The sequence below is a fragment of the Panthera tigris genome, chromosome C1 (genome assembly GCF_018350195.1).
Source record: "Panthera tigris isolate Pti1 chromosome C1, P.tigris_Pti1_mat1.1, whole genome shotgun sequence".
NCBI classification, from domain to species: domain Eukaryota; kingdom Metazoa; phylum Chordata; class Mammalia; order Carnivora; family Felidae; genus Panthera; species Panthera tigris.
Window position 1 is genome coordinate 6,978,280 of NC_056667.1, and position 12,300 is coordinate 6,990,579.

At 51.0% G+C, this 12,300-nt stretch overlaps 1 protein-coding gene across 1 annotated transcript in view; it reads right to left on the bottom strand.

Annotated features, from left to right (window-relative positions):
• Positions 1 to 4,938, bottom strand: part of CTNNBIP1 (catenin beta interacting protein 1) — a 52,379-nt gene extending 47,441 nt beyond the window's left edge. Inside the window, exon 1 of the mRNA XM_042996184.1 lies at positions 4,872 to 4,938. The gene's annotated coding sequence lies outside the window, so the exon portion shown is untranslated. The remainder of the gene's footprint in view (positions 1 to 4,871) is intronic.
• Positions 4,939 to 12,300: the final 7,362 nt, after the last annotated feature.

Here is a 12,300-nt window from a genome sequence, read left to right on the forward strand (position 1 = left end):
AGTGATCAAACAGGAGGCGTCAGAGGTGACAGCGTGGCCTGCCCCTCTACAGAGGGCCTGGTGATCCTCAGCGGGGGCTGGAAGAGAAGGGTGGAGGGGTGGGGGGCGGGGGAGGAAAGCTACCCGGTCAATCCCCGTATACCCCCAACAAAGACGCTGTGACACATACGTGTGTGGCAAAGCTCCAATGTTACTTTAGTGACACTACCAACATAAGAAGCTCTAACTCATGCAGACAGGAGCAGAGGACACAGGCCATGCCGCTATATAGGGCAAGATGCTAAGGGCTGGCGATGCTCATTCATTCAATTCAAGAAACTGAGAACCCTCAATCTCAGGGGGAAAAGAAGGCTCACCGGAATGTGCAGGACACAGAGACACACATCTGGGCCTTTGTTAATCTAGGCGATGGCTCCCACGTCCCCTGGGGACCTAGGCCAGAGACATGAGGAACCTGATGGGAATAAACTCAACACTATGAGCCTGCTGGCCTCCAAAAGCCTTCCCAGGACGAGGAGAGCCGATTCACTGGTCTCCTAGCATCCTGCTCTTTCTCCTAGCACGGATGGATTCCCACTGTGCAGAATCGAGGAGTAAAATCCAAACTCCTCACCGTGGCCGCAGATCCGGCCCCTATCAACTCCTCTCTCACCACATTCCAGTCCCACTGGGCTTGTGGCTCCTGCTGTCCTCTCTGCCCGTCATCTGGGTCCCCATTCAAAGTCACCTCCTGAGAGCTAGCTAGAGCCCCTGACCCTTATCCCGGTTATCTCCATCTTAGTGCCCTGTTTCATTCGCCCTGTATCTCTTTTCACCATCCTACGTTATCTGGTCCACCTCTGCCCATCTCTCCCGCCAGAATACAAACTCCGTTGGACCATGCATCTTGGCCGTCTTGTTCTTGGCTGTATCCCCAGCACCCACGACAGTGCCTGGCACATAATAGCTGTTCGATAAGTCATTCAGTTTAACAAATGTTTACTGAGTGCCTATAAAGTTTAGGCACTGGACTACAACAGTAAACCAAAAAAAAAAAAAAAAAAAAGAGGCAAAATCTCTACCCGAAAAGAGCTTAAATTCTGGTGGCAGATAAGAAACAGATAAATAAATAACAGTGAACTAGTAACCACTACTTCAAGCACATACAAGTGCTCAGGGCTGTTCTAAGCATCTTACAGGTATTACACCCTGGGGCGTCTGGGTGGCTCAGTTGGTTAAGTGTCTGACTCTTGATTTCAGCTCAGGTCATAATCTCATGGTTCGTGGGTTCGAGTCCCACATCTGGCCCTGCACTAACGGTGTGGAGCCTGCTTGGGATCCTCTCTCTCCCTCTCTCTCTGCCTCTCCCCCACTCGTGCTCTCTCTCTCAAAAAATAAATAAATAAACTCTAAAAAAACCCACAGCGTGGGGAGGGGGGGCGGAGGGGCACTTGGGTGGCTCAGTCGGTTAAGCGTCTGACTTCAGCTCAGGTCATGATCTCACAGTTTGTGAGTTCAAACCCGACCTTGGGCCCTGCGCTGACGGCTCAGAGCGTGGAGCCTGCTTCAGATTCGGTGTCTCCCTCTCTCTCTGCCCCTCGCCGCTCGCACTCTGTCTCTCTCTCTCTAAAAAATAAACATTAAAAGAAAGTTTTTAATAAAATTAAATTAAAAATTAAAAAAAAAAAAACACCACAATAGGTATTACCTGATTTAATGCTCCCAACAACTCCCTGAAGTATTATTATTTTACAGATGGGGAAACTGAGGCACAGAGCGGTTACATTACTTGCTGAAGATCGCGCAGCTCATGATGAAAGAAACCAAGATCCAAACCCAGATAGCCTCGGTACAAAGTCCATGGTCTAATTAAGAGGTACACTTCATATTTGCTGGATGGCAAATAACTACTTGGTCAGCACCCTCCACAGCTGTTCTCTGTGGGCAGGGCTGGAGAGAGAGCGGATCCATCAGGGAAGGGCTGCCCTGTTCTGTGAGCTCAGTGACATGGACACTGCTGGCTATACCCCTTGCCTGCACCCCGGATGAGGAGGGATCCGCAAGGAAGTGTGGTCTGATGTCAAGACAGGGACAGGGTTCCCGGGTCCCGGTTTTAGGTGCTGGGACACCCAGGCAAGTCAACCGATACTGCATGAGTTTATTTTTTGTACTGATCTTGACGTGGTGAGGGATGCAAAGATGAATCCCCCGGAGATCCTGGCCTCAGAAAGCTTAGAGTCACGCAGGTACCCTTGGAACCGAAACAGGTAGGAAGTGACGGGTACCATTAAAAAATGTACAAACTGCTATGGGATTTCAAGAGTTACTTAGCCTCTAGGGGCCATAGATACCCAACCAGGAAAGGCGGGGGGAGGGGGCAAGGGGGGTGGCGCTGGCCTACACAACTCCCAAGGTCCTCTAGCTCAGACATGTTCTGACAGCACAGATTTGGACGGGCAAAGAGATCAAGTTTTATTCTGGTTAACAGTTCAAGTGCACGGCCACTGAGTTCTTCTCGCAACTGAGACTGAGAACAGTCCCAGTCTCCCTGAGCAACATTTTACAGCACCGGCAAGGTAATAATAATGCTCCCATTTAAATAGTGCAGCCCGAGACGGGAATGAAGCCCACTGGTAGAGCCCCCTCCACCTCTGTTGTTTTATTTTTTAATTAAAAAAAATTTTCTTTTCACGTTTATTTATTTTTGAGAGAGAGAGAGAGAGAGACAGAGTGTGAGCACGGGAGGGGCAGAGAAAGAGGGAGACACAGAATCCAAAGCAGGCTCCAGGCTCTGAGCCGTTGGCACAGGGCCCGATGTGGGGTTCAAACTCACGGACCGCGAGATCATGACCTGAGCCGAAGTCGGACGCTCAACCGACTGAGCCCCCCAGGCGCCCCTCTAACTGGTTTTGAAACCCACAAATCCTCTTCCGTCAAGAAGGGGGTGATCCCTCTGTGAGCATGTCTGTAATGTGGAGAACACTCCCTCTCCACCCGGTTCACGTCTGTATCCCTGGAGTCTAGCGCAGTACCTGGCTCACGACAGGTGCTGAGTAAGGTTCGCTGAGCCAGACCTGAGTATAATCCAAAACTTATCTGCTAGGCATGGGAATCTGAATCGGCGTTCCCCGAAGTTTTGCTTTATAGCTCTCAGCTCTCCTGCGGGAGGGGGAGGGAGGAGACTGATTTCACCCCTTCACTTTTACTGCTACCATTCTGCGCCTCCAAGCCACCATCATCTCTCGCCCGGAAGCTGCAGGAGTCTGACCAGTATCCCTGCTTCTGCCTTTGCACCTCACAATCCCATCTCTACACAGCAGCCAGAGCAATCTTGGGAAACTTAGACCTTATCAGCTCTCTGCTTAAAATCCTCTAATAGCTTCTAACTGCACTTGGAATGAAATCCAAACTGGTTCTTCATAGCACTCAGCACCACTGAAATGATTTTGTCTGCTTATTTGTCTACTCCTCCCTCTTTAGAACGTCAGCTATGGGAGGGCGGGGGCTATGTCTACGTGCACTCCTGTAGCCCCACCGTTTGTCATGGTGCCTGTCACATAGGGAGCACTCACTGCTGAACAGACGAATCTCCATCCTACAGAGGCAGCTTGTACTTACAAGGCCCACTAACTCCATCAGGAAACCATGAAACTCACACTGATATTCAACAGCTTGCACCTTTTTTTTTTTTTTTTTTTTAATGATTCAAAGTGCTGCTTGAAGTCAGAGAAAACACTTTAATGGCCCCAAAGATGAGTATCACTCAGGGTCTAAAGTCAGGAACAAGAAAGAGCTCAGTCCTTGTCCCAGGGAGCTAAGACACAAGGCACTTGGGAACAAAACCTCAGGACAAACTCTGACTTGCCTCCAGGTCCCTTCCTGACACACCCTGTGCCTCAATTTACCCAGCAGTCGGCCACGCACACTTCCCTAAGTTGTGTGAGTGACAGGAGACAAAATAATTAACAGCCAGAGCATGCTTAGATTCTCAGATAGGAGGTGCTGCAAGCCACAGATCTCATTATTCATAAAACTCTTGATTTGTTGCCAGCACAAGCCTCCTCGGCCTTCCCAGGGGCTAACTGCACAGCAGGTACCTGCTCAGACAAGGTCAGCACACAAGAGAGAGGGAGGCGTGTGGGGCCTCACCGAGGTTGGGTGTCCAGACCTATCTATGTGCCTTGGTTACCAGGTCCAAGAATAAGGAAGGTGGCTGGGTGGGGATGATGACAAGGAGGTGACAAGTGCAGTTTGGGGCTCCCAGTGGTTCATTTTGCAGGCTCACGTATGCATAGACACCCGCCAGACAGGTGAAACGTGTGCCTACACTGTGCACCGTCCAGGAACACTCCCCGGGAGAGGTGGAACGAGGAAACAGCTCAGTCACACGCGCGCGAGAGAGACAGAGACAGAGAGAGGAAGGGCGGTCCAGGGGCCAGACCTCAGCAGCATTTAGTTTGGGGAAATATGGAGGGGCTCTATACAGGGGGTCGGGATGCTGAGCGTGGGGAGCAGGTGAGGGGAGGGTCAGGAGGGCGCGGGACCCGAGTGCTGACAGCCGGTGACAACCACGCCGACGCGGTGGGGTGAACAACAGAGTGGGTGGCTCGGACACCTGTGGAGGCGACCCCTGGGCGGAGGTGAGGACGGCTGCAGGGTGGTCTGCGGCGGGGTCGCGGGCGGCGAGCGGCGGGGAGGCAGCGGCGACCCGGCGGGGCGGGGAGGCCCGGCCCAGACCAGGGCGCCGCGCCGGGGGCCAGCCGGGGGGTCCGAGAGGGGTCGGGGGCGCCCTCCGCGGCCCCTCCCCGGGAGACAAAGGGCCGGAGGCTCCCCCGAGCCCCGGCGCGGCGCGGGCCCGGGCGCTGCGGGCGCGGGCCGGCCTCGGCGCTTACCTGGGCCGCCCGACCCGGCCGGGCCGGCGGGGGCTGCGGGTCCGTGCACGGCGCGCGGCGGCCTGTTCCGGGGCGCGCTCAGCCGGAGCAGCCGCGGCGGCAGCAGCAGCGGCAGCGGCAGCGGCAGCGGCAGCGGCAGCGGCAGCGGCAGCAGCAGCGGGAGCGGCCGCCAGAGCCTCCGCCTCCCGCTCCGTGAGTCACCGCGGCGGGGAGGGAGGGAGGCGCCAGGCCGCCGGGGGAGGGACCGGCGGAGGGGGCGGCATCTGGCTCCTCACGGGCGGCGGAGGCGCGGCCACCGCAAGGCCTCGGGGGTGGGGGGAGGGGAGGAGGGCCGGCGCCGGGGGCGGGGCCTGGAGGCGGGGCGGGGCCCCGGCGTGTGCGGGCACGCTCAGTGGTTAAACCGGCCCGTGGGGCGGGACCTCCCGCGTACGGGGATGGTGCTGGGGCGCGCTCGGGGACGCTCATTGGGCTGCTCGGGAGGAGGGTGGGGCCAGGGGTTCTGGGGCGGGGCCACGAAATGGGCGGGTGGAACTGGGTCGTGAGTGGTGGCCCAGCCCCGCTCAGAGCAAAGGGGTGGAGCGGAGCGGGGGCGGGGAGGGTGGGCAAGGATAGGGGGGCGGGGGCTCCGAGGAGGAGGTGGTCTGAGGGCGGAGCCCGGGTTAAGGATGGAGCTGGCTCTGCGGTAAAGCCACAGTGTCTGTCCCTGGCTGCTCCGGGAGCATAGTGATCCCGTAAAAATAATGGCCTCTCCCACACACGAGTCTGTGTTTAAAAATGGGAGCGGTCGGACGGGGCGGAATCCTCGGGGAGGCTGGTTTCCCCAGGACCCCTGAAAAATCTGAAACGGACGAGGTTGCAAAACATTCAGAGGCGTGGTCTTCCGGCGCGGTGGAACTGGGAACGTTGCTACCTTTGAAGAAACTAGGCCCACTCTCGAATTGGAGGCCTGTCTAACCTGGGATCCACGAAGCCTAGAAGGCCCAGGAATGGACCTCCGTGGGTCCGTTAAACTTAAAATATCATGTGTCTTGGTAGGGAGTACATTTTTCTGGGGAGAAAGGGTCCATGATTAAAATGTTTCTGTTAGAAAGTCTGACTCTAGCTGCTAGATGGCTGTCTGGAGAAGAGTACAGGGAAAAACAGCCCATTTTAGGCAAAATGCAAATCGCTTTGAACACCCACTTTCCTTTTAAAGGGACGTGTGTCTTTAAGAGTGTTCTGATTTTCAACAGTTTCAATTTTTTTTATGGTTTACTTTATGGGGGGGGGGGGCAGAGAGAGAGGAGGACACAGAATCGGAAGCAGGCTCCTGGCTCTGAACTGTGCCGTCAGCACAGAGCCCGAGGCAGGGCTCCAACTCACAAACCCTGAGATTAATTCCTGAGCCCAAATCAGGTGCTTAACCAACTGAGCCACCGAGGCGCCCCTCATTTTCAACATTTTAACGGTTACATAGTGTGGCACTAACCGCACTTTAGAAGCCCTCCTGCCTCGCTTTCCCTGCCTTTCCTTTAGCCTGTTAGAAAACAGAATCCCATCTTCTTCCACACCCCATACATTTCTTTCCCTTCCCTGTGCAAGAGGGACATGAGATGATATTTTGTTTACTTTGTTGTGTTCATATTCTGTAATGTCCATATTACTCTTTTGATTTAATAACTATTTTAGTTACAGTTGAGGAATATTTTAATTTTATCAAAACTCATGAGATTATGGGGGCGCCTGGGTGGCTCAGTCGGTTAAGCGTCCGACTTCAGCTCAGGTCACGATCTCGCAGTCCGTGGGTTCGAGCCCCGCGTTGGGCTCTGGGCTGATGGCTCAGAGCCTGGAGCCTGCTTCCGATTCTGTGTCTCCCTCTCTCTCTGCCCCTCCCCCATTCATGCTCTGTCTCTCTCTGTCTCAAAAATAAATAAAAACATTAAAAAAAAAAAACTCATGAGATTATGAACTCAAAGGCCAGAAATAGGTCTTAGTCATGTCTGTATGCTCATTAGTGTCCCAGCTACCATGCTGTTGCAAGGGCTCAACCAATATTTGCCAATACGTTGTACTAGCTGATCCTTCGTTTCCCAGAGCACACCAATGCAGAAAAATGTGCACATTCAAATTATTTTTATTGTAAATATTGATGTTTCAACAAATGAATTAAAACTGAACAAACTGCTTGGTATTCAAGACACAATCTATAAATGTTACATTTTTTAAGAGACATGCTTAAGGGGGCACTTGGGTGGCTCAGTTGGTTAAGCATCTGACTCCTGATTTTGGGTCAGGTGGTGATCTCACAGCTCATGAGTTCGAGCCCGGCATCAGGCTTCAAGCTGACAGAACAGAGCCTGCTTGGGATTCTCTCTCCTCTCTCTGCCCCTCCCTCTCTCTCTCAAGATAAATTAAAAAACTTAAAAAAAAAAAAAAAAAAAAAGAAAGACAGACATGCTTAAGGATGAAGGTGGAAAGGAATGCATAAAACAAAAATGTATCCCTGTGAAATAATGGACGCTTTTTCCCTTTTTTCAAATTTTTCATAAATCTATTGTGTTTTTTGGGTTTTGTTTGTTTATTTGTTTTTAAGTAGGCTTCCTGCCCAGTGCCGAGCCCACTGCAGGGCTTGAACTCACGACTCTATGATCAAGACCTGAGCTGAGATCGAGAGCCAGACTCCTAACCGACTGAGCTGCTTAGGCACCCCAAACCGATTGTTTTTATAGTTCAAAATTACAATAAGTTCATCAGCACAGTCCCTCAACTACTCTATCAGCGGAGAGTTAGAAAATCCTGCCTTTCTAGATAAGAGTATTACTTCAGGATTAACTCGGGCAGGCTTCACCCATCTGTAGTGTCTTAGAATGAAACATGGAAAGTTTAGGATGTAGGGGAACATCTATTGGTTCTGACAGCCCGGGACTATCTCTTCCCCTTGGGGAACTGCTCTTCCCTACCCTGTACCCCCTTGAGGTGCTGATGAGGCTATCAATCACAGTATTCTACCCTCTCCTCTCCACAAAAACCAAAAACAAACAAAACAAAACAGGGGAATCCAAGCTGGAACAGTCAAGTGCTACATTCTCTTGACTACTGGCTAAGAAGCGGGATGTGTCCCAAGCTGAGCCAATTGGAGTCCTTCCCCGAAACTTTCTGAATTGGTAATGAAGGGAAGCTCTTTCCTATTGGATCAAGAGCTATAAGGATATGGCCTCAACAATGTTAGTAGCATCTTTCACACACCACATGGAACATTCTGAAAGAATGAGGCAATGTGACAAGAGAGAAAGGGACCAATATTTGAAAGGAGGGAAGGGGAACGGGGAAGAGAAGAAGGCAGATCTCTAACACAGTGTTTCACGATTTCAGTGGACCTTGCACGAGCTCTGCACACAGCATCTCACACTCAGTCGGTCCCCAAATCGGCCTCTCCTCCGGTGCCCCACCCCCCGCCTTGAGTAATGGCCACTAATTGGCCATTTCACCCAGTGGCTTGCGTCAGAAGCTCCAAAGTATCCTTGCCACCTCTCTCCTTTGTCCCTCAGATCCAGTCCGTGTTGTTTGCACCCCAAACCATATCTTGAATCTCCCCACTTGCCAGCGTCTCTACTCCCTTGGCCCAGGTTCCCCCACCATCAGCTCTCAACCTGACTCCAACAATAGCTTCCAAGTGCTCTCACATCCAGGCTTTCCCTACCAACCCCAATCCGCTGTCCTTCTTAAAATGTACCCTTCTTGTCAGTCAGGTCTCTGCCCTTCAAGGACTTCCCTTCATCTTCATGACGAAATTCAGAATCTTTCGCGTGGCTACAAGGCCCTGCGTGATCTGGCTCCAGCCTGATCTTGAGCCGCTTTTACGGAAGGGGCTCCTGCTACCCACAGGCCTCCTCCCTGTTCCTGGATCATAGGGTGCTCCTTCGCGCTTCAGGACTTCTAAATGTGCAGTTCTTTTTTGACTCAGTGGCTCTTTCTTCGCTTCTCCCTCCTTCACCTGACTGAACATTTGGTCTTCCTTAAAGAGACTTTGCTTAACCTACGCCAGCCCCAGTTATGGGGCCATAATTTATGGCATGGCCGTAAATTCCAAAAGGGTAAGAAGTCTCGGCAAACCACCCCCCCTGCCCCCAGCACAGTACCTGGCACATGCAGATATGAGCACACGAACACGTAACTAAAACGTGTGTAGATACCCCACCCAGGACTGTCCTTTTTGTTCGGCCCTCCTTGCCCATCTCCACCCCTGACTTCCAATGCCGTCAACCCCCTCCTCACTGTTCACTCCTTACGTTTACGATTCTATATTTTATCCTTTCAGCTTTGGGGAGGGCCCCTCTGTGCTCCCAGACACGTGTGTCTCTTTAAATACTTGTTTCTGGAGAAAAAAAAATCCCTATCCTCTCTATCCCGAAGGGATAACTGTGACAGTAAAAATCGTAGGCCAAGGATGAAACAACAGGGGAGCCCCAGCAGGCTGCAGGGGAAGAGAGCTTTTGCGAAGTAGTTATGACAAGAGTGGTCCTCAAGTTTTTTGGGTTTTTTTAATGGTTATTCATTTTTTGAGAGAGGAAGAGTGAGACAGTGCAAGCAGGGGAGGGGCAGAAAGAGAGGGGGACAGAAGATCTGAGGCAAGCTCCATGCTGTCAGCAGAGAGCCCGATGTGGGGCTCGAACTCGTGAACCATGAGATCATGACCTGAACCAAAGTTGGACAATTAACTGACTGAGCCACCCAGGCACCCCAGGTAGTCCTCAAGTTTTAACCCCTAAGAGGGCCTTCCTGCCTACGAGGTTAGCAGGTACAGAATGACAATGCGAGAGAAAGAAGGAGACCTTCCGCTACGTAAAGATGAGGTTTGGTAGTAAAGAAAAATGAGAACCAATTCTTTTTGTGTTTTGAGAACCAAAATTTAAATATACCTTTAAATTTTATTAAGTTTATTTATTTTGAGAGACAGAGTGTGAGCAGAGAAGGGGCAGAGAGAGAGAGGAAGAGAGAGAGAGAGAGAGAGAGAGAGAGAGAGAGAGAGAGAGAGAGAATCGCAAGCAGGTTCCACACTATCAGCACAGAGCCCGATGCAGGGCTCAAACTCACAGACCCTGAGATCTTGACCTGAGCCGAAACTAAGAGTCAGACGCTTAACTGACTGAGCCATGCAGATGCCCCTCCCCCCAAATTTAAATATTAATTAATAATTTCCAATAAGATAGAAGGTAAAATAATTTCTCTTAAAAATTTTTTTTTAACGTTTATTTATTTTTGAGTGAGAGGGAGACAGAGACAGAGTGTGAGCTGAGAAGGGACAGAGAGAAGGGGAGACACAGAATCTGAAAGCAGGCTCCAGGCTCTGAGCTGTCAGCCCGGAGCCCGACGCGGGGCTTGAACCCACGAACCACGAGATCGTGACCCGAGCCGAAGTCCGGTGCTTAACCGACTGAGCCACCCAGGCACCCCAAAATAATTTGTCTTTTGCTTTGGTGCCAGCATTTGTCATCCCGTTTACGTTTGGTACAGCTCAGACTTTTCTGAGCACAGCAAGTGCTAAGGGCGCTAAGTGCACAGCAGACAAAGAGGGCCACAGTCACGCACCGTTCCTCCTGTGTCTCCCATTGGCAAATAACTTGTCATCTGATTTTACTTTAGAGATAATAAGGAATTATTAAACACAATGATGAAAGCGTTTTGTAGATCAGTGAGTATACATATTTTGTGTCACGAGTGGGCTATGCGCTTCTGTGAACATCTGGCTGTCTGCCAGCCTGTCCCCAGAGTGTTGCTTTCTGCACGGGTAGACCCTCCAATCACAGAACCCCGTTCGTATCGCACTTGGGAACAACAGAAAGAAATCATTACTCATTTCTTTGGCTGAGGGTTTCGGTAGACCAACGTGTCTTGTAAGTGTACTTTGTCGGTGCAGAAACATTCTGATCACCTAGGAGAGACAAAACAACGTGAAACTTCAGTTTGGATCCAAATACTCAGCTTATTAGCCTCTAAGCATATGTCTGTTTATTACCTTTTTTCCTGCTGGTTATCATCCAGTTACGTATAAAAAAAATTACCATTCCGAAAAGCAAATAACTTCTACCGTCTGGGAATGAACAATAAAACAGCATGTCCCCCCCGCCCCCACCCCGGGCACGTACCAACACGTTCCCTGTCTGTAGATGATGCAATGTTACCAGTGTGTCAGGGGGAGAATGGAGACCATTCCTGACAGGCACTTCCTTCCTCGCCCTCCTGAGGTCTAGACTGCCCCGGAGTTTTGCTTATGTCAACAAGTAGACGGGCCTGTCACTGTGAAATATCTGTGGCTTTGCCCCTGCCCTTCGCGGTTGGTTTGAAGAGTGGACAATTTCAAACCCATCCGAGCCTAGAAACCCTCCTGCTTTCCAGCTCGGGGGTCTCCTTAAATCCTTTGCTATTTGTGACACGGAAGTCTGGCTGTGCGGTAACGTGACCGACACTTAGACGGTGCATTTCGCTCTGGCAGAGATTTGCTGAATCTAAATGAACTTTGTGGTTTACGTTTTCTCCGCACACCCCTGCCCCCCACTCCTCTTCATTACTGTTCTTCCGGGAAGTTACTTCCCATCCGCAGTGTTTGCCCCCAGCTGGTGAATCAGATGGGGCTCTTTTTTATAGTTAATAAACACCGAAGGCCGAGGGCGGCAAATGTACCCCCTGGTGCCGGCTAATGAAGAGCCTCAGATGAAAGCTTCTGCAGAGGGGACAGGCATGATGCAAATGTCCTGGGATCCAAGATTACTCGCTCTTCTCCCACATGCTGCATAACGGATAGTAATGATTATTAATTATTTAAGCAAAGAACATGAGAGCCAACACAAGTAGGAAAAAAAAAAAAAAGAAAGAAAACAAAAAGGAAGCTGCACTCTAGGATCCTCTGTTGAGACCACTTTAATTAGCGCGAGTTATAGAGCCAAGGGAAATTGACCGAGAGACTTAATATAGCTGAAGAATTTTTGAAAATTCTTTACCACTTGTTTCCCTTAAGAGAAAAAAAGACAAAACAGCTTATATTTGTGTGTATTTGCGGATAAACCGGAACATGAAAGTGCAATGGCTTCCAGAGGCTTCCCCCAGAGATGGCACGGGGGTGGGGTGGGGGGGTGGCACGGGGCTGACGAGAAGCTCAGTGGGGTCCTCGCAGGCTCTACTGATTCCCAAGGCTGTGAGTCCCAAGGCTCCCCCAGAGACGTGGCTTTCGTGTTCAGTCGTGGTAAGGACATTGGGACTCGAAAGCTGAAGCTCCATCCGCCCTGATTTTCTTTCCTTTGTACGCTGGACCGAAGCCTTCATGAGATTTTCCCGTCAAATTTCAAAGCTCGTGTCATTCCTGGTACGTTCTACTGTTTCTCTGTCTGTATCATGATACCTAGAACAGTGTCTCTCTATTAGATAAGCTGTGACACTATTTCTAAAGCCAAGA